General features: G+C 45.8%; 1 long non-coding RNA gene across 1 annotated transcript in view; it reads right to left on the reverse strand.

The window, feature by feature from the left end:
- Positions 1 to 765: 765 nt before the first annotated feature.
- The window catches only part of LOC113602260 (uncharacterized), a 45,595-nt gene continuing 19,933 nt past the window's right edge, over positions 766 to 26,427 (reverse strand). The window contains exons 2-3 of the long non-coding RNA XR_003423644.2: positions 4,230 to 4,415; positions 766 to 4,108 (exon numbers count right to left, since the gene is read on the reverse strand). This is a non-coding gene — a long non-coding RNA (uncharacterized LOC113602260). The remainder of the gene's footprint in view (positions 4,109 to 4,229; positions 4,416 to 26,427) is intronic.

Raw genomic sequence — 26,427 nt, forward strand, 5'->3', positions numbered from 1 at the left:
GGAAATCACTCTCCTCTGAAGGCGGTGGAGGTCTGTGGAGAAGCGGACTCTGGAGGGGCTGAGCTTCTGGATAGGAAGGAAATTTGGAGGTGAGCTGATTTTGCAGCGAGGGGAGTCTGGGAACGGGGGTTTGCATCAATGAAAGGCCACTGGCGGGGACCACAGAAACCAGCGGAGCTTTGGGGGGAAATCTGGGGGACTCCATCTCCTGGTCTGTTTCTCTCTCAGGTCAACTCATAACCCAAACTCCCTGTTGCACCAGCTCTGCAGGACAGATGGGGTGAGGCCTTGTCTCCTTCATCCCTGTCACGATGCCCTCCTGGATCCTGCCAGATGCCTCGGCCCAGATAAGGGTGGGTCTGGAATCTGTCCTCTGTCCTGGCCAGCTTTCCCCGGAGCTCACGGGGGTGGCATTAGTCCAGGAATGCCTTAGAGGTAACAGAGCTATTTCAGTCGAGTTGGAGACTGAGTGTCAGGGGCCTAGGAGAAGAGCTGGTTTCAGAAATAAACCCCCACGCGCCCGAGCGGCTCAGTAGGTTAAGTGTCCAACCGTTCATTTTCGTTGAGGTCACGATCTCACAGTTCTTGAGTTCAAGCCCTGTGTCGACTCTCTCTTTCTCCCTCTTTCTCTGCCCCTTCCCTGCTTTCCCTCGCTCTCAAAATAAATAAACTTCAAATAAATAAATAAATAAATAAATAAATAAATAAATAAGTAAGTAAGTAAGTAAGTAAACAGGCCACCACACCTGAGCTAGGTCTTGGCGGCCATGATTAAGGAAAATCCAGAAACCTGAAACCCTACCTTCTTATCCCTGGACTGCACTTCTTCTCATGGCTTCCCTCATAGGCATGAGATTTTCTACTCTGCTTCTTTGCTTATTATTCTGCTCTTTCTGCCTGGGGTATCCTTCCAAGCCACTCCACCCCTTTCTAGCTACCCATTATTTCCCTTACCAACCCTACCACCACCATGAGACCATCCACATCCCGCATGGATGCCCTCTCTCCTCAACACTTTCAGACTACTTAATATCGTATGGTTGGTATTGAAACCCTCCGTGGACAGCTCCCAACTACTTATCAGCCTGGAAGCTCCTTGAGGGCAGGGGCTCCAGCGCAGGGCTCCTCACATAATATACATTTGATACATGATGCTTTGATGTTTTCATGCTTTGTGTCTTGTGGAGTAGAGAGGGGATTGTCATCAAGGACTGGCTCCCCTCATTTAGAGCATCTTGAGCCTACAGATACCTCCAAGGAGGGTTCATCTCAGGCCCATTCAGGTGCCATGTGTGATTTATAAATTCACCGGCTGTGTAGAATCTTGGACAAGTCACTGGACCTCAGATGGCAAAGTGTAACAAGAGAAAAAATAATTCAATGGCTAAGACAAAAGGGGTTTCTACTTGCTTCCATGGATGATTAATTCAAGATCAATGAGATCAATGCCATGTCCTATGCCTCCTATGAGAAATCCCAACATTGAACCCAACAATAATTTCAATGTCAATTGACTGGGCTTATCCCCTCCCTATCCTTAGGTTCTCGTCCAGGAGCTGGCAGAGCCACCTCTTGTTATCCAGTGTGGCAGGCTGGATAATCACCCCCAAAGATTAGAATCACCCTAATCCCCGGAACCTGTGAATGTTACCCTATGTGGCTAAATGGACTTGGCAGGTGTGGTTAAGGGTGATTACCACAAACTTAGTGGCTTCAAACAGCACGAATATATTATCTTTCAGTTCTGCAGGTCAGAATTTCAGCACAGGTCTCCCTGGGTAAAATCAAGGTGTTTCCAGGACCAGTTCTTTCTAGAGGTTCCATGGGAGACTCTGTTTCCTTGCCTTTTATGGCGTCCTTTCTAGCTTATAAAGGCCACCTGCCTTCCTTGGCTCATGGCCCCATCCTCCAAAGCCAGCCATGTTGGGGCTCTTTCTCATGCTGCCGTCTCTCGGATGCCTCCTTCCAATTCCCCCTGCCACTTTTAAAGATCGTGTGATTACACGGGGCCCCAAGGGATAATTCAGGATAATCCCTCTATCTTAAGGTCAGCTGATTAGCAACCTTAGTTTCCCTTTACCACATAAATTAACAGATTCACAGGTTCTGGGAATTAGAATGTAGACATGGGGGCAGAGGGTCAGGATGACATTATTCTGCCCGCCACAGAAGGAAGGTAAGGAGAACATTCCAGGAATGATGGAAAAGTATAAGCCTGTAGTAGTTGTTTTGAGGGACAGACAACGAGGGGACCAAAGACACTAGGGTTCCAGAAGGACAGTGGTGAGAATAAGATTAAAGAGGTAGTTTGGAGCCAGATGGAGGGCAGGATGCCAGGATGGTGAAGAGTTTTGCTGTATAAAGGGAGAGCAGGGTTCTCTTGCTAGAAGTGTGGTTTAATAGCTACCAAGTGTGGTGAAAGGCAGGACCACAGCGAGCCTCTGACATTCGCTTCTTTGACTTCATTTCCATCATGGCCCTGGGACAGGAGGAGAAGGGATAATCCAAGGCACAATGTGGGCATCTGTGGGATAGGTGCAGGGCTATGACCAAAGCAGCAGGACACAGAAAACTGAGAGAAGGTGCCAGGAGGGGAGGAAGAGAGAAGGTGGAGGACAGGGCAGAGTTTAACCCACTCATAACCGGCTCCCACCTTTTAATTCCCATTGAATAGGCCTGATTCTGTTTTGATAGAAAACATGCCCAGCGCATGGTTCAGAAGGCTATAGAATTGAGAGCTATTAAATACTAAAAAGACAAGGTGAGAAACAATTTGCAAAATCTCCTCTTTTTATAGACTGCAGCGATTGAGAAAAATTGAGTAAATTCCCCAGCTGCCTCAACTGCAGTCTGTTTCAAGATTCCATCAATTTTTTTACGGTACAATCAATATTTATGAATCCCCAAAGAAATGTCGCAAAGAGAAACCCGGCGCAACGTTTTCTCAGTGGTTTGCAGAGATGGAACAGGGGGGCCTAAATAACTTTTAAAATAATCTCAATGACAATCAAAGCCTCTTCCATAGCCAATATGGTTTAATGTCGGTGTTTATATTAGCGCTGTTCTGCCCAGGGTGGGGGCGGGGAAGGGAATGCGCTTTGGTTAATCTGTCCAAAGGATGACACTTACCGTAAGATGCTACTTAAAAATTCGAAGGAAGTGCTATATTAAAAAGTCCTGGATTTTTTTTAATGCATTAAAATATCCTCCATTGGTTAAGCAATGGATTTTTTCAGTCAGCTGGAAAAAAAGATTTCTGGGGGAAAAAAAAAAACAGACAAACAAATCCACATTGCTTTAATGGCTACTTTAGGTTTAATATCTAAACTTATTTAAATAACTCTGAGCCCTCCTGCTGAGAAATATTGAAAGTAATGGATTCCTTTGTGCGTAATCTCCCATTTAAATGTAGAGTTTAATTTCCCTTTCGGCTAAACCTGTGTGAAACTAGTCTTGAAATGTCCCTCTAAAAAAAAGAAAGCCCCATCTAGAATATTTAGGGGGTTCCTTTATTTTATTTAAAATTGGTTTTGGGCATTAAAACTAAATAGTCAGCCCACAGTGAGCCCACAGACCCCCTAAGTTTATACCTGGAGCCCAAGCCGGGTGCCAGGGGCTTGCTGGTACCCATGGGCCCAGACTGAACACCTTGACCTTGTGTAGATCAAGCACCACCTGTGACCTGGCAGACCTCGCCCTCAGTCCTCAACATTGTCCCCATTCTTCCCATAATGATAACACTGGAAATCCTACCATTGGAGCTTCCGCTCTGTGGCTTACGGTTCTGATTTCTGTTCCGTGCAAACTGCCTCAGGCAGGGTCATACATCTCGTGTGGATGAGGGCCATTTGGGGTACATGATATGCATAGAGTCCTATAATGTCAGAATGGGAACTAAGGCCTAGAAATTGATCGTGCTGCCCTTTTATTTGGCAGAGGCCCAAAGAGGGCTCAGTCAGTGTCAGAGGTGGGACACGAGTCCAGGTGACTTGGTTCCCAGGCCATGGTGCTTTCTCTGCCAGGCGTATGTTCCACACCAGCAGACTCTGTGCCTGGCTCTTGCACACCCGGGTGTTAATTCATGTGCTTTTCCATCCTCGCTGCATACCTGAGAATTTCGACAGCACGTGTGAATGACTATGCCTAAAACTGCGGGTATAGGTTAAAGCACAATATATTTTTTGTAACTATTCCAGACTGGACAGGCATGAGAACACGAGGGTTATTACCAAAGGGTTCCTTTAGCTGTCTTCTCTGAGTCGTGCAGATAAAACTCAGGTTACAAAGATGCAACTTGTAGATGGCTCTTTCCACGACACCGCACTGCAGAAAACCAGGCATACCTGGGCGGGCTTGTCTCATGATAAGCTTCCATGCTGGCCGGGATAATTCATATGCAGTGGTACGGTTCCCAGCTGAGAGTGAGCACAAGGTAATGATGTCAGTAGATCAAAGACAGGACCTGGAGCAGATATTTGGGGGGATTTGATTCTGAAATCAAGATCTGGTTCTGAAATCAAGATCCATTTCACAGACTTGCTGTGAAAACACGAGGGGCAAGCATGAGCCACGGGCTAATGTGGTCTGCTGATAGAAAGCTGTAGGCCCATTCTATCTCTCAGCCTCTAACACCACCTGTAGAACGGCCTCCTGTGCCAAATGGCTTGGCCCTATAATTCGAAGGACGCCATGAACTCCATGCTCTAACGCTTTTATCCCCAGCAACCTAAGTCGAGGGTCATAATGTCTAGTCGTTTCTACAAATAAAAACATTGAAAACTTCAGTTCAAATGCAGAGTAAGTACCCAGGGGAAACACTGCTGTTGTTAGCCATTAACACTTTAGCTAGAATCAATTCTTCTGTCACCCAACAGGGCCTTGAAGACTGCAGAAAATTACACTAGAAGAGGAGAGAGAGTCAAAGGACAGATGTCAGCTGCCATCTAGGGAAGGGAGGGCCAGTCAATAGGCGATCCATAAATCTTGACTACATCTAAAGAAAAACATGAATTTTACTGATGCCACTGACTAGCTTACCTTTGGTTTTTAATTACTTGCAGTGCGATGAGGTTAAGTTAGCTTGTGTCTTACGTAATTTTAACACCCAAACTCCCCTCTTTCATCTTCTGCCTTTCCAGTCTGCTGGCCACAGAGCCTATAGTTGTCACCAAGAACCCAAAACATGCAGAGGACGCTCAGAGTGAGGGTGAGTGGCTCATTATCCTTGTCATTCTGGCCCAGAGTTAGAATCCCTGCTGGTGGTATTACTTTCCAATATATGGGGCCTGTGTTCACGCTGTTGGAATGTCTCTTAATTAAGAATCTTTTTTTGTCTTATGCATAAATTAATCAAGGTAATTATTGTAGCATTATTATTATTACATTGTACTTATAGAGCACTTACCTCCAAGGTGCTCAAAGTAGTTTATAGATTTTTTTTTTTAATCTAATGAACTCTAGTAGCCTCTAGGCAAGATGGAGAGCCGAGCAGGGATTGTTAGAGCCACATTGTAGTTGGAGAAAATGGGTCAGGCCAGAAGTAGGGGTGGCTGTGAGTTGCTGCAAAATAACTCACTCAGATTTGCTTCTATGCTCCCATCCATGTTCTCTGATGCCCGGGGCAAGTTGGGGGCCAAGAAGAGGGCTGCCTTTGGGACACATAGGAAATGTTCCTTCTCCATCTACAGAAGCCCACACAGCACCTTTAGGGCCCAGAAAGCCCCTCCAGGAGGGTTTGGACTTAGAAAACAGACCAGAAAGATCTGTCTCGCCTCCCTTTCTTCCTCTTTTTCTACTTGCCTTGAAGTCTGACCGAGTCCCTGAGCCAGCTGCTGCCTGGAGGAGCTGGAAGCGAAGGGTGTCAGAGAAAGGAGGACTACTTCCCAGCACTCGTCGCCAGCACCCCTCAATTTACTCCAACCGTGATGCAAATTGTCATGATTTCATGCATCTCCTCTGATGCTCTAGGTTCCCCGAGAGAGCATGGGGACGGCACGGAGCAGGCACCACCGTGGTCCGGGACAAATCCCATTGCTGACCGAGACGGGGAGGGACTTTCCAGCCCTCTGGAGCAGCAGGAGGCAGCAGCACCATGTAAGAGCCTTGAGCTCGAAGTTCCTGCACTTAGTACTGAAATAACTGTAACAACAGTAGGGTCGAGATGACAATCGTATAAGCCTATATCCAGGCACAGGTGGCAGACTTTCTCCTCTCACGCGACTGCTGGGGGATGCTGGGCTGTTGACATCCACATCGTCGTAACTCAGCAGACTCTAGTGGTCGCTCGTCAGCCTGTAAGCAAATTGCGGTGCTTGCAGGGGAAACAGGTGTTAACGGACAGTGAGCAGAGAAAATCCAGTGATGTGTTCCACAGCTATGGGGTCTCGGCCTCAAGAAGACCCTCATCCGTGACATTAAGCAGGCCCGATCCATAGCAACCCATGTGTTCCCTCAACACAGAAAACCTCTCCCTTCCCCTCTCCCTCTCCGCCTAGCTTAGTCCAGCTCGCCCTTTACGGTGACACAGCTCTGACATCACTCATTAATTTCACGGTTATTTCTGTAAGAATCAGGCACTGTTCTCGGAACTGGGGTAGAGACTGGGGTAGAGCAGTGACAAACGTGGGGGAGGGCAGGTAGTATAGGAATAGTAAATTATCCTGTAAGTTAGAAAGTTGTAACTTTCCGGGCCTGGAAAAAAACATTACAGCAGGGGAAAGTGGCTAGGGCACTCTGGTAACGGAGGCGAAATTTTAATAGTGAAGGCCTTTGAGCAAAGACTTGAAGGAGATGGGGGAGCAAGCGACGCATATTGGTGGGAGAATGTTCCAAGGAAAAGGAACAGGAAGAGCAAGGCACCAAGACCGGAGGACGGTTGACTCCCTCAAGGAAAAACAAGAGGCAGTTACTCTCCAAAAAGCAAAAGATAACACGTGTTGGCAAGGACGTGAAGAAATCGGGAAGCTTGTGCACCGTTGGTGGGAGTGCACAAGGGTGCAGCTGCCGTGGAAAACAGTTTGGAAGTTCCTCAAAAAGTCAAGCACGGAATTACCGTATGAGCCAACAATTCCACACCCAGGTATATATCCGCACGGGTTGGAAATGGGGACTTCAACAGAGACCGGCATGCCGATGTTTATGGCGGCATCATTCGTTCCAAAAGGTGGAAACAATCCAAGCACCCATCAATAGACAAGTGAACGAACAAACTGTGGTGTGTCCATACCATGGAGTATTATTCAGCTGACCACCATAAGGACCTGGGCTTGGACTCTGGCATGGAAGTCATAATGGGGGAGAGGGTGGAGTCGAGGAGTGACATGATCTGACTTTGATAGGCTTGTACGTCAAGGGCTAATGAAAGAGGCACAAGGACGGAAGTAGAGACCGATGAAAAGGAGGCGACTGCAATATTCTAAGCAAGGGATGGCAATGGCTTGGGGGTGGCAGTGGAGGTGGGAAGAAGAGCTCGTGTTCTCGAAGTAATTTTCAGGCAAAGGTAAACATAATCACTGATGAATGTGGGGTACGAAAGAAAGAGAAGAATGAAGAAAAAAATCGAAAGGTTTTTGACCTGAGCCACTGGGAGGGAGGTGTCAGTTACCAAAAATGGCAGGCTTGGGGATTAGGAGATCAGTGGGACAATGGGATGTTTGAAATGCTAATTAAACATCCAAGTGGAGGTGTCTGGCAGGTCGTTGAATACGTGAATCTTGAACTGGGGGTAGTTCCGAGAGTTACAATCGTTCTTCAGCATACACTTGAGACTGGAGGGGACCACCGAAGGAGTAGGAGGAGACAGAGAAGGAGAGCTCTGGGAACTGAGCCCTGGAAGATCCAATTCCAAGCTGAGAAGCGGCAGCCAGTCCAGCAGGAGGACAAACAGGAGTGTAGGGTGCTCTGGAAGCCAAGTGTTTTGGGAGAAAGAGTGATCGACTGTGTTCCGTGCTGCTGAGCGTTTAAATAAACTGGGACTGAGTATGGGCTATTAGATCTGGAATAGGATGACAAGAACCATCTCAGTGGAGAGGAGGAGGCGAAAGCTTAAATAGGGCAAGTTCAGGACACCTGGGTGGCTCAGAGGGCTGAGCATCTGACTTGGACTCAGTTCATGATCTCGCGGTTCGTGAGTTCGAGCCCCACGTCCGGCTCATTCTTGTCAGCTTGTCAGCTCAGAGCCTGCTTCAGTTCCTCTGTCCGCCTCTCTCTGTCCCTCCCCCACTTGCGCTCTCCCCAAAAATAAATGTCAACAAAAAAAATAAATAAAATAAATGGGGCAATTTCAAGTGAGAAAGGAAGGAGAAATTGGAGGCAGAAGTAAAGAGAAGACTTCTGAAGAGTTTTGCTAAAGAAGAACAAAGGATGGAGTATAGCTGGAGGGGAAGCGGATGAGGAGGAGCCTAAGAAGGCTGTCTTTCCAGCTCCTGTCCTTCGTCCAAGTCACCAAGTCTTACGGCAATGTGTCCAAACACACAACATCTCGCAGCAAATGTTTGCTAAACTGAACTAAGTATAGATTTGACAGATAGTCACGTTGACGTACAGAGAAGTGAAAATTGGTGGAGAAATGGAAACAGTCAGGGAAACACAAATCAAAACCACACTGAGATACCACCTCACGCCAGTCAGAGTGGCTAAAATGAACAAATCAGGTCTGGACCAAAGTCCAATGTCATCAAAGGCTCAATTCATTGGCCAAATTCAAGCCAATTGTCTTGAATTGAATTTGAATTCAAGTGGCAAATAGAGGGCTGCTGATTCTGCTTATTTCTTCACTTTCTGGCCCTTGTACTGAGATGTTTAAACCCTGGGCACTTGGCTCACAATTAACCCGCACCTCCTTTTCGGCCTGATAGTGAGAAGTGAAAAGCTGACCGTATCCTGCATAGAAAACTAAAACCTATAATTCTTAACTCTCCTCTTGGCCAAGTGATGCCTTGCCCTGGCCTCCAAATGTCACGTAAATATATCAAGTTGGACAACCTAACACTTAACTCTGTGCCAAGCGCTGTATTAAAGCCGTTTGTATGTATTAACTCATTTCACCCTCTCGACACCTTTATGGAATGAGTTCTGTTACTGACCCTGTTTTCCAGATGAGAAAATTCAAGCATACAGACATTAGATTACCACTTAATTAATTTGTAAGGATATGTAGATTATGAGGGTCCATGTGGCTCCAGCCAGATCTGAACCCCATCCTGACATTCTCTTGCTCTCCTCTGCAAGAGCATTAGGGTTTTAGGGAAAAGCACCAAAACTGGCTTTTATTCCCATCTAGTGTGCCAACGCTCTCTGTGTAAGGTCTCACTTAGCTGGAAGGAAAGAACCAGCTCTTGACTTCACCTTTGAAACTAGAACACGATTCTTTAAAAGATTAGATAACCATCACATGGGTGTCCCTAGACAAGTCATTAATGCCTAAGTCATAGGTCCCTCACTCAGGAAATGAAGCCCCCCTTTCCTGCCCCGTGTAGAGAATAACCATGGACAGTTTCAGACTGTGGGGCAGCAGGAAACAGCACGACCCAGGGCAGGGGAGGAAGGCTCAAGTCTGGCTCTGCCTCTAACTTCACAGGTGACTAGGAAACATTCCCAAACCTCATCAACCCTCCAGCCCTTAGCTGCAAAAAAAAAAAAAAAAAAAAAAAAGGAGATAGTTTTCTATACTCCACGTGGGCTACATAGTCCTCTAATAATTTCCTAGTTCTCCCATACTGGCACTCTCCATTTTCTGTGAAATGAAGAAAACAAAGGCTGGTTCAGTTGGTTGGGATGCTTCCCCTTACGTTGTGTGTTATGGCTGCCATTGGCCATGGCGTCCCAGACTGTCTCCACCCTGGTCTCATCACTTCGTGCAGCTTGTAGTCTCCTCTAACGGGCAGAGGGCAATGAAGCTGTACCCACGTGTGCCCATGGAGGTACTCTGAACAAGGAGCACACCTAGGGGGCCCAGATCATTTTTGAACAAGTAAGTTCACTGAAGTCTCTTCCAATTTAGAAAACTTATAACTCTGGGAGAAGGCTGGCGTTTCTTGAGGACCCAGGAAGGCATAAACAAATCTTTCATAAACCCAAAGTGCATTCAATAATCTCGACACTTCAAGAGAATACCATCACCCCCTGGTTTATACTGATTCAAAGCTCTGCAGGTCAAATTATGTCGCCTGGTGTAGCAGTGGTCCTGAGTCACCCTGACATTGAAGGAGGGTTCCCCTATTGGTGGTTCCATACTCACAGGCTGCCACTTTCTTGATTCCACCAACACTATGGCTAAGGCCTTGACTTTGGGAGGATTGCAGTTCTGGGATGTTCTCACCTGGCTTCTCAGGAGGCTCTGACGCTCCCAACATGTACCTGTCCTCTAATCCCAAGATAGAAACTATATTACCCAGCCTTTATTCCTTCACATCCTTCACAGACGTATATGTTAATGTCTTGTTTCTTGCCTCCCTGGAAAGGTGCCACTCTACTGGGTTGTGCTCCCAGACGAGAACCAACACTGACAAATTATACCCAGCAAGATGAAAATCTTTCTAAAGCAGTTTAGGCTCTCCTGCCTTCTTTACTGAATAAGCTGAATGCAAGTAAGGGTTTTTATTTAGTGGCACCTGGAAATAGATTCAGAGAACGTAGAATGGCCAGTATGGGCTTTTCACGGAATGCCCAATAAATAATTACAGAATAGTAGGGCTAGAAGACTTTAGATTTTACCCAGTTTCTTCATTTTGGGCAGCTGTGTGGAACGTAAATGTTCTGTAAGTGTAGGAATAAATAAATGAATTTGGACTGAGCCATAACGCACGAATTCCCCCCCAAAGCTAGGAGGATACTTAGGGTTTGTCTTCTGCCTTTATAACCCTGAGTACCTCTTTGAGTTTTTGGCTGCTTTCTGTCAGTGTCCTGTCTTTTCCCTCTTTGGGGGGCTTCACCTGTCATATTTTCCTTGGGTCACTGCCGACCTCTGGGAGCAACTTCTCTTCTTAGTTCACCGATCCTGATATATTGATTATCCCGGAGCCAGATAACTGATCTTCGTTCACTGATGCAAAAATTAAGGGTACCAGGACTCTGAGATAGAGCTTAACAGCCTCTCCTATTGATAAAGGGCTTGAATTTCTATGCATCAGTAGGTGAAATTTACTTTGGCTGGGGCTTACCATTTATTCCTTCATTAATCCACTATATATTTGGTTCCAGACGTTTAGGACCACTTGGTAGTTGGATTTCCAGACACATGAAATGTCCCTCCAGAAATAAAATAGGTTATGGACTAGTCCATAAGAACCATTTCTATGCGATGTATCTGATGTGGTATGAATGGATTTTAAGAGGCCCCCCCCATACAAGGCCTTTGTCATATGGACAGCTCTAAAGTCCAAATGCAGAGAGGGAGAAAAAGATGATCATTTTGTCACCCTCAAATTGTATTTTATTAAATTTTTAATCCTTGGGATTTCTTTAATGCTAATTGCTTCTGACAAGTCCATTGAACCTGACTTTGGATTCTATTCACCCGGCACACCAAGGTGTTAATATTTCTTAATGTTGACACTTCTAATGAAGGTGCATGTGTGTTCTCCAGAAAAGAATTGCTAACAAGGCCTTGGTTTCTAGGGTTTTCTTCCCAGGGTCTTTCAATATAACCTACCAACAGCAAGTGGCAGCCAGGCCATTACTTAGAATCGGTTGTCCTCTACCTAAGCGCCTGCTGGCTCTTTGACTGCTATATAGTCATATCCTGATGTCTAAATATATAAATGTGCAAAGACAGTTAACTAGGACTTATTTGTGCCTTGGGAATTAAAAAAAAGTAATTAACTGGTATTTTTAACGCACTTTCTCTTTACAGGATGATCTAGTTAAATGGTTCAGTTATAAGATCAGGGAATTTGGTACCTTTTGAAATAGCCCATCTTAAGTGGTTCCAAAGTTATCTTAATGGGCTGGTGGCTTGTGCTTTGTCTCCTGGAAAAACTAAATGAGAGGACAGAGCTGATCTGAGGAGCAGGTGCACCCAAGTGCACAAGGCAAGAGAGGGTCCCAGTCAACATCCACCATGATCAAGCAAGAAGTAAGCAGTTCACTCCCTGGGCTCAAGAATGTACTTAAAATATTATTTCAGATTTAGAAAAAAAAATTCTTCCTCCTAACACCAAAGCAATTAAAATATCCATATTGCAATACTTAAGACATGGAAATACTTCTAATTTTTTTAGACAGCAAAGTCCAAATTCTACATTTGGATCTGTTGGTCAGCCCACACTGTTAGATTAAGGGTCAGAAAACTTGAATTCTGGGTAAAGAGTGTTGCCCACTAAAATTTGCTTTGAATAAAGCATGCATGACAACATCACTTGACAAAAAAAAATAATAATAATAATAAAGTACGTGTGGTGGCCCATCTCCAAGATGCTCTCCAATGGACCAGGAGGTCAGACATCCTGACAGCAACCTTATGAGAGACCCTGAGCTACAACCATCCAGCTAAATTGCTTTTAGATTCCTGACCCTCAGAAGCTGTGTGCTGTAATAAATGCTTGTTATGTTAAGCCACTCAAGTTTTGGGGGGCTATGGTCTTACGCAGCAATGTGTAAGTAATTCAGTATGAAAATATATCAAAGTCTGAATCAGAACCCCAATATATGGATATGTGATTAGGCATAATTGGATGGTCACTGTGGGTCATTTCTGCCCTGTCATTTCCCCGGGTGATAATGCCCTCAGACCTCAACTGCCCTCCTCCATCTGGAAACTCTGCTCAGGACATGGGCTTTCCAGGGAGCTTGTCAAAGCTGGTGTCTTTACTCTTCAATGGCTCCATTTATGGGAACCAATCCATTAAGGCTCATAGGAGCACCACCCATTTAGTAGCTTTGGGCCTGGTGCTTTAGGACATTAGTTCTCTGGACAGAGAAGCCCCTGGGTTCTAGAGGATCTTTCATGTCCTGGCATATGGTGCCCGCTGGGACTTCAACTTTGTGTGTACATCTCTGAGCAATTCTAATTGATTGGGGCAACAAGGGACAGAAACCATATACGAAAGGAAAGGAGCAATTGTAATGCAGATCCCACCCCCACCCACTGCCATCTCCTGCTGTTATGTTGGGTCAAATGTGTGGGTCCTGACATGTGCAAGCTGTTAAGATTGAAGAGTAAACACCCTACAGTGGGGGGAAGCAGTCCTCTGAAAATGACAAACATTTGGGAGACGGTGGCCTGACGCCAGAAAGCAGGCTTTAGCCAAGTCAGCCAAAGGATCAGCCAGAGTTCACGCGGGAAAGGAAGTCATTCCGCTTATATTAAGCCGAAAATGATTTACCCTGAGAAATCACTGTTCGCAAAATTAGTGGAAGAGCTGAAAGAAGAAGCTAGAGCCTGGCTCTCCAGAATTAACGCACTGAGCATGCGCAATCAATGCCAAACTGACCAGCCCGTGGAAGGTGGGACTTGGGAGCCCACGGTGGATCTATTGAATTTGAGAGCGCAGCGTCCTTAGTGCGGCGATCCAGGGGTGACGAGGCCATGGCTGCTCTCACACCACAGCTGTCTGTCAACACCCGCAGAGCTAGTGCTCATACCCAAAAGGCTCCTGCAGAAACCCCAGGTGTCCACACCATGCTTTCTTGCAGCACTCGTGACACCCTCAGGGAAATTGCCCTGGCTTCCAAATGTCATGGAGGTATATCAAGTGGAATGAACTGAATTCTCAAACAGAACCCCAGCTGCGAGGGAGTCTCAGAACTGTAGGTTTTAACTTTCCAAGACTCTAAGATTCAGAAAGGCACATAACCAAGAGGTTGGAAAAAATGCCAAATGCTGATTCACCATTTCTAATGCAGAAAGCAAGCTCCAGAGGCGATTTCTAGATTTCTCTCCCTTCTGGGTGTAAAACCACGGAAGTCTAGGCATGCGCTCAGGACATCTCAGAAGGCAGGGGTTGAAGATGCCCTCTTCAAGGGGGTTGCCTAACGGGCAGGCAAGGAGGTGACGGCAGTGATGAGAGCGAAGGCTTCTCAGAGGGAAGTGAGCCTTGCTGAACAAGAGTCGGCCGCATCCAACATGTAGAGATGCTTCCTCTATGTCTGGCTCACAGGACAGAGTTTCAGCTTCACAAAGGAAGCTGGCGGGCCTCCTGATGGAGGAAGCCCACAGCACGGGCTCTATCCGCCACCCCTATCCAGGTGTACGAAATTAAGCAAGACTCTGGACATCACTGGGCCCTCGCTGCCTCATCCCCAAAGCTCAGGGGTTGGACCAAGGTTGCTCTGTGGTTCCTCCCACCTGTAAGGTCCACAAGCCCAGGTCTATGTTAGTGGAATAACCAGTGAGGAGTGGGGGGGGGGGGGCACTGATGCCTCTGCCAACCTCCCTTCGAGCCGTGGCAGGGCCAGGACTAGGGCAAGATTAGTGAGGTGTCCAAGGTACAGATTTAGGGAGAAGCTCACTCTGAGGGTCCCACAAATGCTGACCCTGCACTTTTCTTAAATTCTGCACCCTACGTGCCTGACTCACCTCCCCCTAGTCCCAGCTTGGGAAGACAAAATAGGACACGTAGAGCCACCACGGAGCAGTGGGGCACAGTCTTGGGCTCCTTAGGGGAGTTTTGTGAGATGGGAGAAATTCTGAAAGGGAAGGTATTGCAAAGACCAAACATGATGACCTAGCAGTTGGTGCCAGCCTTGGGGGCCAGGTCAATGTTCCCCTCTCCTCGCTGAAGGTTTCCAAGGGAAATGTCCCTGTCTAGGAAGAGGCAACACAAGAAGGCAGATCTCACAGTCAGTGGGAGAACTCCTGACCCCATAACCATAGGCCAAGGCCAGGGGCCTCCAAACAGCCATTTTTCAGGACTGTGTTCACCCTGCGACATCCAACGGAAGTTAAACTCTCTAGAGATTAACCCACTTTACTCTATCTGAGCTCTGTCTCTAGGAACTAACTCAGCCTCTGCGCTCAGAGCATGAGAGAGCTTACCCAGAATTCCTCCCACTCTGTCTACAAACACACCCACTGATGTAGAATATCAAGTTAAGAGAGGAGAAGGGAGAAAGGGAGAAGAGTTAATTTAAGGGGAAAATTATCTCTGCTCTCTGGTAATAGAACCTGTAAATTAGGGCATTTAATTACCAAAGACAATTTGTTCATTTTGGATGCTAATATTTACATTAGCAACTGCTTTGAAAGCATGAAATCTGATGAATTGGCAAAACACTTTTACTCCTTTTCCCCAAATTAATCAAACGAGCTGTGATCAGGCTATTTATAAGTCTAGTTAAGTATATCTCCCTAGTGAGGGATTTTTTTTTCCTCCCACCTCCTTCATATTTTGTGAGCTCTCACAGATACTCAGCTTTTCACCTAGATACTTGGTACCAGAGGATCTCAGTGGGAAGGTGTTTGATCTATTTCTATATTTAATGACACATTTCATCACAGCGGAACAGAGCATTGTGCCACCTTTGTTGAAATTATATTTCAGTGATAATCCCTTCCATTTGTACAACCCCTGGTGACTTCCGAGGGGCTCTTATGGAGATGAGCTCACCTCCAACGCCCACTGGTGAAAGTTGCAGCCTCAGACTCCGATGCTGATGGCTGATAGGTCTCTGTTGTCCCCCAACCCCACCTCCATCAAGAAAGCCTGGATGAGTACGAAGGCATTAGCCTGGGAGGGAAAGGGGCCAATGGGTGGACCCAGGATGGACATCTGAGACCACCATCAGAGGAAGACCTCCTCTGATGCTGGATGTTCTGATCTCGGATGAGCCTCTTGCCCTGATTCTTGACCTTAATACTGACCTACCCGATTCTGGCTGTTGACCTTGATGCTAACCTACCCTACTCTGATTGCCACTCTTGTTTAGTCAATCCTCATGGGATCTCCTCTCCTCAGCCCAGAGACCTCAACGGAGATGGCAGAGAGATCAGATCCATGGTCCTCTCCCTTCACTAATTCCTCCACCACTATCAACAGCGAGCCCGGACTTATAGCCATAGAGCTGGGAGGATCCTGGAGAGACCACCTGGTCCAGCCCACTGACATGTAAGGATGAAGCAATTGGGACCCAAGATGTTAAGGCTGGATGTAGACCTGAATGGTGCATCATGGAGACACAGTGAAAGAACTTGAGAATGGGCTTGCTTGTTGGACTCTTTGATCTTTATTATTTTATTTTTATTATTATTTTTCCCACAGTCTCCTCTCACCAAGGCTGACTCTTCAACCTTTAATATCCCTTCTCCCAGCCCTGAGAGGACCCACTCTGATGCAAGACTTCTCCCAGGTCCCCAGCACACAAATCGTGGCTTTGAGAGCAGACGGGATGTTAAGAAGGGTGAGGAGAGATGGAAATGATGTCACCAGAGCCCCTGGCCTGGCCACATGGGATCTCAGTAAAATCATTTTTCTGATCAAAAACTCAATAGGTATTCATGTGCTAAGAAACTATTATGTGCCTAGACTGTTCTAGGTGTGTGTTAAGGGTGTAGGGGAAGCAGACGAGTGTTAAGACACATGGCTTGCCCTCAAGGCATTGACGGTCCTGTTAAGGAAAGAGAAGTGTGACAAGTTAGCTAACCATTCAGTCCGGACATGCCAGGAGGTACAGAGAGTAAGTGCAGGTGAGGAGGCCGGGGGTGGGGACAGATTCCTTGGGGATGCATAAGCAGGTGTATCAGTCAGAATAGGCTAAGTTACACTGGGGTAACAAATGTCCGGAACTATCTGTGGCTCACAATAGCAATGGTTTGCATCTGATTTATTCTAACTTGCTCTGTGTAGATCAGCTGCATTGTTCTCTTCATTTTAGAACCCAGGCTGAGGCAACAGTCCCTCCCTAAGACATTTCTATTTGTCGCGGTGGCCAGAAAAGAGAGAACTGGCTGGTAATGCTTCTGCTTGGGTGTGTGTTACTTGTCATTTCTATTCACATTTCATTGAGTGAGTCCCACATTGAGTGTCATTCCATCTTATGACCAAAACAAGCAACATGGCCAAGCCCACTGTCAATGGAACGGGGACATACAGAACTTATTCTTGAATAATAATACCATGTCCTACAGCAAAGAAAGCTTCCTGGGGAAGAAGCGACATGACATGGGCTTTGAAAGACAGATGCAATTTAAAGAAGAAAGGAAACATGACATTAATTCAGAGAGGCAGCGTATTCTAGAAGTCTAAAGAGTGGGCTCTAGAGGCAGGTTGCCCTGGGTTGAGTTGTGTCTATACCTCAGTTTCCTTATCTGTTTTATGGGAACACTAATAAAACATACTTGATACTTGTGAATTCATACAAATAACCATTATTTTTGGAATGGTGCCTGGAACATACTAAGTAGATACCAATAAAAATATACTAAATAGATACCAGCCCTTATTATTTCAGATTTTGTGTAAGCCCAAAGGAATGAAGATTCAAGGTATGTTTGGAGGAAAACGAGGTGGAAACCATTTGCATAGAAGTAAAGGAATTATGGTAGACAAGACTAGCCTGAAAAAACAGGTAGAATAAAGCCCAACCATGGGGGACCGTGGGTGCCCAGATGGGAAGCTTGAACTTGATTCTGACCCATGACTGCATGTGGTCACTTGGAGGAGATGTGATGGTTCCTGTTAAGGCCAGACCAGCCCTTCCGCTGCCACAGGGAAATGGCGGTCCCAAGTCACGAGGCACAGGGCAGGGCTGTGTCCCATCTCTTTCTCAGCCTGGCCTGGTGACCTTGCACGAGTTCCTTGACCTGTCTCAGTCCTGAATCTCCTCATCTGTGAAAGAAGAAGTGGCCTTGCAGGTCTGTAAGGGCCCTTCTGGCTCAGCCATCCCTACTAGGCTTCTAATTGCTATTCTCCGCTCTCTCCCAATCCGCATGGGGCCTGGAGTTTTCAAATGCTCCCTGACATCCCTCCCTACCAACCTCTACCCACTCCCTCCCACCCCCTTTCCCAACAACTCAGGCTTCTTGTTTCCCAGGAAACCCCCTGTTTTGCCAACGGCGCCCAGAGCACAAAAATGCAACCCAAGCAGTCCAAGTGAGCCGCGGCCCCCCTCCCCACCCAGCGGAGCACAGAGGCGCGGGCCGGTATTTAATTAGTTTGCAATATTACATATCTTTTAAATCTTTTAATCCATTTAATAAAAAAAAAAAAGTTAAAACACATACACACAACTAACCAACTAACAATGGCCCCAATTTGTGTTTTGTCTGACGGGGAATAATATTCATGTCTACATGAGGATGGCATGTAATTAACATGTCATAATCAAAATGACTAAGTTTGACACATTATAATCACTGCATGGAGATTATAGCATAGCCAGGGGCGATCCACACAGCCTATCTTAATATCATTTGCATAATGAAAGCATGGTGGCAGTAATAGCTTTTTTCTCTTGTTATCATAATTTCACCCAGGGCTGCAAGGGGCTCCCGTACTGTCAGATGTTGCCTGCTAAAAGTCATTGTGACTTGAAGAAGGCAGCGAAAGTGACCCAGAGCCTTCCCCTTGGAACAATAGCTCGATGGCTGGCCTCTGATGAACAGAGTGGGGCAATACAGGGGATGAGCCCCCAGAAGACTCTCCTACGAACCCATACCCGTCAGACGTTGGGACAGTCTGCTCTCCCCGGGCCCCTTGCTTGCAGTGGGTATGAGATTTCCTTCTGATCGATGACAAGTACTGACATTCTTAGACACCAGGCAAAACTCAGTCAGATACGCACATCGCCCGAAGCAGACCCCTTGTAGTTTAACAATTGCTTAAATGGGGCTCCTGGCCATCTAGTACCGTAGTGCTGACCCGGAGGTCAGCCAGGGGTCTACAAGCCACACAGGCCAAGCAGAATGGCCACAGATGGCTTCCATAATCTGGACGAGTGCCTCATGGAACCAGTCAGGTGCGGGAAAGTATACGAGTGCACCATCCTCCCAGATGCCCCCTAATTTGCCATAGGTCCCATTTAAACCTTCCATTCTTGCAACTTCCGGCTCAGCCTGCTCCCGTGGCCCCCCATTCCTTCTCCCCCACCTCCTGCTGCCCCAGCCCACTCGGGCTTTCCGGAAACCTCAGCTGGAAGCCCGTCTTCATCTAACCTGCTGGCACCTGCTTAGACCCACCCGGACCTCCCAAAGCACCTTGTACAGTAATTACATTGCAGTCTCAGAGAATCACGTTCCTTAGGACGGGAGGCATTTTTTTTTTTATTGGGACCTACATTTGGAAATCATACCCCAAACAAACTCAAAGCATAAGAAAGACTCACAATCACCTCTAACAAACTAAAGGGGGGGGGGGGGAATACTGATTTTACAGTGAAGAGACCTGGCAGACGTCACCTTCACCAAGCGATCAAGGTTGACATCACCAGTGATAACTCATATCCATAGCACGTACCTGTGATGATACGATGGAAAGGGCGCTTCGTTTCTCTGGTACTCTCCCCCAAATTCACAACTCCGATCTATTCGTGCCGGAACATCAGACAAACCCAAACTGAGGGACAGCCTTCAAAATACGTGACCAGAACTATTCCTGAGTATCAAGGTCATGGAGGAAAAAAAAGGAGGGGGGGAGACAGGAACTGTCACAGATCCCTACGGGAACACAAAGCGGACAGGATGACCACGTGTGTCACGGAATCCTGGTTCGATCCTAGAGCCAAGAAAGTTCATTTGTGGAAAGACTAGGGAAATCCAAATAAAGCCTGTAGCATACCTAATAGGATGCTACAAGCATTCATGTCTCCCTTTAGATAAATGTACCATTGTTATGTAAAATGTCAACATGCAGGAAAATTGAGGGAAGGGTATGAGGGAATTCTTTCTGTACTCTCTTTGCAACTTTTTAGATTGTCTAGACTTTATTAAAATTAAGTGTTTGCTCGTGTCCAGTGGGGGTTGCCAGGGGGCAGCCTGGCCATCCACCTGTCTCCTGAAAGACAGGGCGCTGGCAATCTACACATCGAGGCCAGCCAGGATACCCTTGCCAGTCTCTCTCTTCCTCATGCCCCCACCCTCATGTGAGCCCTTCCCTGTACTGCCTTTCCCACTGGCTCCACGGTCCCTAATACCTCCAAGCCTTCGTCCTGTGCCCGCCCGGAGGTGCACTTCCTGGATGCGATGCGCCTAGATGCTAGTCACGTGGCCCAAGCGCTAAGACCTTTGTTGCCAAGTCCGGGCTGTTTTCCTCCCTGCCAACCCCCCTCCCCTATTTGGGGGGCTTGTCATTCACAGCTGCCTGCCAGTCATCCGGGTCCTGGGAAGGAAATGAGGCCGAGGAACTCAGGCGCAGAGCCCCCCACTGCGAGGGAAATGTTGACTCACAGCCAATGCATTTTAACACAGGGAAACTCCCAGCAAAGCCAGAGGGCTGTGCCTGGGCTCCTGGGAGCACTACTTTCTGCTCTTCTGCAGGCCTGGAATTAATGTCATCATTCCCTCCTGGGTCGGAAAACTGCAAGAACCTCTCCACCACTACGGGGGGCCCTTCCACTGACCAGAGGGCCACTGTGTCCCCCAGCTCACTTTCACCAGCATCCCCTTACTGAGAAATGGCCTTTACGTTGGCAATATTATTTGAAAAGCAGTGAAAGGCCCCCTCCCCCTCAAAAACATCTACTGTCCTCTTTCCGGGTGCCTAGAATGACCCCGTTTGATGTGGACTCCTTTGAATTCAGAATGGTTTTTATTGCTTAATCTTCTCTCTAGGGTTCTCTCTAGGGTTGATTGCAAGGGGCAGAATCCACTCAAACTCCCCTAAGCAAAATGGGGGGGGCGGCGGTAACTTCTAGAGCAGAGGATAATAAGAGTGGCCTGGCCCCATCAGGACCACAATGTCCTCGGTAAGCATTGCCTAGACTAAGCCTGTGACTCCTGTCTTCTCTCCTAGCTCAATTTGACTTTCCCTTCACAACCCTTAGCACGGCTAATAATTATACACTGATTCTTGGGACTATTTGTGTCTCTTCTCTCTTCCCATTAGAATGTGGGCTCCAAAAGGTCAAGGGCTGGGTGTGTTTGGCTCCTATTGTGCCCTTGGGACTCCCATGGTGCCCAACACAGAGAAGCAGCCCGATGGATGAAACTAAACCCAAAGAGGGAATAAACGAACAAGAGGTCAGCCTGGCTTTCACGGAGACAGCGGCCCAGGGAGGAGGAAGGGGATGTGGCCAGACCCTCTCCATCTCTCCTGGGAGACAAACAGCCAGCATGACACGGGGCCATGCAGCCCCATGTGGCCATCATGCTTTAGGAGCGCTCCAATAGGGCACTCTGTCCCTGCATTGCAAGATAAAAAATCAGTATGCCTGAAAAGCAAACTGAATTCTTCCATGTTGGAATTCTGTTTTCCACTTCAATCATCAGAGAGATCAACTTCCCCAAGAAACCCTCCCTCTGATTAACGTTTACCCCCTGCAAAGGCTGAACAGGTGATAAGTGTGGACACCCATGTCGTGACCAAGGAGAGCTAGGAACTGCTGTGAGATGATTTCCGAAGGAAATCAAAGTTTTGATGGTGTGGAGTCATGTAACTAGTTCTCCCCAAGATTTGTAGGACCACCCATGAGTGCAAGAAACGCGGGCTTGGGTTCACCTGCAAGGAACAGGATACCTGTTTAATGTGGCTTAAATATCCGTGTATTTATCTCACAAGAAGTCAAGAGCCGTTGCCTACCTAGCATATGTGACAACGAAATGAATCACTTTTTAAGACTTCTCTTTCCGACAAAATCATTTTCAGCACACGTTTCAAAGCAGCATATTTTATTACGGATTTTTAAATGAACATTGTGCTCGGCCTGGAGGTGAATTCAGAGAACGCTCAGAAACTTCGTAACAGTCTGAATCATCTTGCTTCGCCTGAGTGCAATCTGTGACCACACGTGTATAAACATCCCTGTATGTGGCAGACTCGTAGCAAACAATGATGGCACAAAGTCTGTAAAAGCAGAGAATCTGAACTTGAGTTACTCCAAGTCTGTCATTCTATATGACCACACAGAGCTTCCGAGGTTGTGTTTAATTTTCAAAGGACGGGGGGTGCCTGGGGGGCTCAGCCGGCTGAGTGTCTGACTCTTGATTTTGGCTCAGGTCGTGATCTCACAGTGCGTGAGTTGGAGCCCCACGTCGGGCTCTGCACTGACAGCGAGAAGCCTGCTCGGGATTCTCTCTCTCCCTCTCTCTCCCTCAAAATAAATATATAAACTTAAAAAAATACTTTAAAATGTAAAAGAGTGAAGCAGAATGGCAGGGGTGACCCTTTACAAACCACACCCAAATGGATCTGAATCTAGGGAAACCCTCGCCGGCTTACTCAAAGCAAATGCCTGTAGGTCAGTCCACGTGGGTCCTGTCGGTGACCGGCTGTGGCTGACATACATTCAGACCCCAAGGTAACCGGCACAACCGCTCAGCGTTTGGACTAATGAAGGACTTCCGTGGGGGAGGAGGAGGATTTCATCACTGGCATTTTTTGGAACTGTTGGCACAAAAGCAGTCTGACTTCCAGTTGGCTTTATTACCGTTTTAAATTCTCTGCAGACCATGCAGCCCTTAATTGCCTGCAGGCAATGCGGGTGCCTTCCACCTTTGGTGAGCTGCTGGTCGGGAGGAATATGCTCCAGGGTCCAGCAAGGCAGCAAGGGACCCCGGTTCTGTCCACATCTTCCCTCCACCAGCCTTGGCCTGTTAGCTTCTACCCTTACTTCTCCTCTCAGTCACCAAACGGCTGCTGCCCCTCCAACCATTACATCCACCTTCCAGCCACGACAAGTGGGAAGGGCAAAGGGACAGGGGCAAAGAATAGTAATAGCCAAATCGGTCCCTTTTTGCATATATTTTTTTAATTTACAAAGAGTACAAGGTACTTTTATCGTTGTTGTTGTGCAGTGCTGTGAGTTTTCAGAAGTGCTTTGAATTGGCCACCACCATCAGGAGATGGAACAATTCACAGATCGCCCCTAAATTCCCTTGGGGTGCCCCTTGGGAGTCAGACCTTCCTCCCAGCCCTAAACGCTGGCAACTTCTGATTTGTCTCCTTTCCTACCGTGTGCCTTTTCTGGAGTATCGTACAAACGGAATCAAACACTTTGAGTCTGACTCTTTTCACTTACTCTCGTGCCTCTGAGATCCAGTTCATTCCTGTTTATGCCATCATACGTTCCATTGTATGGACGTGCCACGGTTTTATTCATGCACCTGTTGAGGACATAGGGTTGTTTCCAGTTTGGGGCAATTATGAATAACTCTGCCATAAGCACTCACACACAGATTGTTGTGTGAACAAAAGTTCTCATTTCTCTAGGATAGATACCTAGGAGTGGGATTGCTGGGTCAGACGATTCGAGTATGTTGAACTTCATGAGGAACTGTTGAGTTGTTTTCCCGCGGGGTTGTGCCATTTTGCATTCCCCCCAGCAATGCATGAGAATTCCAAATGTCCTGTATCCTCACCACTACTGGGCATTGTCAATTTTTTTTTTTTGTTTTTATCCTTTAGACATTCTGGTAGATTTGTAGGTTTGTCTCATTGTGGTTCTAATTTGTATTCCCTTAATGACAAATGATGGTTGGCAGGTTTTCATGTGGTTACTTGCCATCAATATACCTTCTTTGGTAAAGGATCTGTTCAAGACGTTTCTTCCTTTTACTTGGGCTGTCTTTTAATTGTTGGATTTTGCCTGTACTTCATATATTCCGCTCGATACCTTATTTGCAAATACTTTCTTTCAATCTGTAACTTGAATTTTCAGCCTCTTAACAGTGTCTTTCACAGAGCAAAACCTTGGTGGTGTTGTAATCCAGTTTATTCTTTTATGGTTTGTACTTTCGGTAACCCAAAGTCACAAAGATTTCCTCCCATGTTTTCCTCTAAAAGTTTTATGGTTTACATTTTGTATTTAAGTCTACGATCTATTTTGAGTTAACTTTTATATAAGTCTTGAGGTATTGGTCAAGGCTCAATTTTTTTTAAATGTTTGTTTATTTATTTATTTATTTATTTATTTATTGAGAGAGAGAGAGAGAGAGAGAGAGAGAGAATCCCAAGCACTGTCAGCACAGAGCCTGCCGTGGGTCTCGAACCCATGAACCTTGAGATCGTGACCTGAGCTGAAACCCAGAGTCGGACACTTAACCGACTGGATCACCCAGGTGCCCCTGGTTCAATTTTTGCTTATGGATGTCCAATTTTTGTACCATCATTTGTTGAAAAGACTATTTTCAATTGAATTATCTGTGTACCTCTGTCAAAAATCAATTGGCCACATTTGCTTCCTGCTCTGTTCCATTGGTCTGTGGTGTCTATTGTAACACCAATGCCATGTCATGATTACTATTACTCTAAAGTAATTCTTAAATTCAGATACTGTGAGTCCTTCACGCTGCTCCTTTTCAAGTTGTTTTGGCTATTGTGGTTGCTTTGTCTTTCCATGTAAATTTTATAATCAGCTGAAGAATCTCTACAAAAAAAAATAATAAACCTTGTTCATATTTTTTTATTGGCATTGTGTTAGATCTACAAATGAATTTGGGGAGAGTTGACATCACAAATGATATGGAGTCTTCAAATCCATAAATTTAGATATCTCTCCATTTAGTTCTTTGATTTCTTTTATTTTAGTTTTGTCATTTTCAGCCTATTTTTATAATATCTTGCATATATGTTGTTAGGTTTGCACTCTCTTTTGCAGCTATTGTGAATTGTACTTAAAAAATTGTTTTTGGTTTCTAATTGTTGACTGCTATATACAAAAATACGCTTGGGTTTTTGTTTTGTTTTGTTTTGTTTTGTTTTGTTTTGTTTTGTTGGCATATTGACCTTGCACTCTGCGCCCCTGCTAATGCCACTACTTAGTTCTGGAAGCTTTTGTACATTCCTTGAGATTTTCTATGTAGACAGCGTGTCATCTGAATATAGCACCAGTTTTCTCTCTTCTTTTTCATTTTATATGCACCTTCTCTTCTCTCTCTCTCTCTCTCTTTCTCTTTTTTCACCTGGTTGCATTGGCTAGAACGTCTAGTACAATATTGAAGAAGATTGATGAGAGTGCACATCACTGCCTTCTTCTTGATGTTAATGGACTACCATTCAATCTTTCATCATTGAAAATGATGTTACCTATAAGCTTTTTGTAAATGCTCCTTTTGGAGTTAAAGAAGTTTCCTTCTATTACTAGTTTGCTGAGTTGTGTTTTTTTTCCATGAAGGAATCTTGAATTTTGTCAAATGCTTTCTTTGCATCTGTTGATATGATCATGTGGTTTTTCTTCTTTAGCCAGTTAGTATTATGGGTTGATTTGATTTTCTAATGATAAACTAGTCTTGCAATCCCAGAATAAACCCTACTTATTTGTGATGTAGTATTCCCTTACTATATCACTCAATTCAATTAGCTAATATTTTTTTAGAGATGTTTATGTCTTTGTTTATGGGACATAGGTCTCTAGTTTTCTTAAGTTTATCTTGTTCATGTTTACTATCTATAATCTCCATTCTTCTACTAAGTTCCTCCGATGAATTTTTTTAAATTTCCATTTCCATTCCTGTACTTTTCAGTTCTAAAATTTCCATTTGTTTCTTTTTTTAGAGGCTCTATTTCTTTGCTGACACCTTTTAATCTTTTCGTTCATTTCAACAGTGTTTGGCCTGACTTCATGGAGCATGGTTATAATAGTTGCTTTATGTCTTTGTCTGATAATTCCACATCTGCGTCATGTTAGGGTTGGTGCCTGTTGATTATGATTTCTTGAGAGCTGCTAAGATTTTCCTTCTTCTCTGTATAACAAGTAATTGTGTCCTGGATATCTTGAATCTGACGAGATTTGGGGTCCTGTTGGTATGGATTGGAGATTGTTGTTCTTGTTGATAATTTATTTTCATAAGCAATGAATCTGGTTAAGTTCAGAATGCAAGTCCTGACCTGCCTTCTTGGGGCTGTGGTTTCAATGTTCATCTTCTTCCTAAGGCTTTGCTGTGCCTATCCAGTCCATCTACCACATGCATAATTAGGGGCCAACGGGGTGGTGGTCTACCTTGTAGTTCAGTTCTCGAAAGCTTTGCTTTGTTGCATTGGGTCAGTTTCATATGTGCACAGCCCAGAGACAATCCCAAGGCTTCACAGACAGATTTAAAAGACCTCTTTCTGAAGTTTCCCGCTCTCTATGATTGCCCCCAAGAAAGGGCTCTTTTCCCCAGCACACTGGCTAGGAAGCCAGGGTTTCAGCTATCACATACTTATCATGATTAGTTACATCTTAGGGTGAAATGACAAGAGGAAAGAGAGGGGAAATGGGCATTACTTCTCACATACATTCTCCAGACTGTGGAAGTCCCTTTTCCCAGTTCCTGTGGTCCAAGAGACAGATTTTCTCTGAATTTTAGGTGTCTGTGAGGCCATCTCTGTTGTTATTTCTGATGCTACTATGGCAGGAGTA

Source organism: Acinonyx jubatus, chromosome D3 (genome assembly GCF_027475565.1).
Source record: "Acinonyx jubatus isolate Ajub_Pintada_27869175 chromosome D3, VMU_Ajub_asm_v1.0, whole genome shotgun sequence".
Taxonomy (NCBI): domain Eukaryota; kingdom Metazoa; phylum Chordata; class Mammalia; order Carnivora; family Felidae; genus Acinonyx; species Acinonyx jubatus.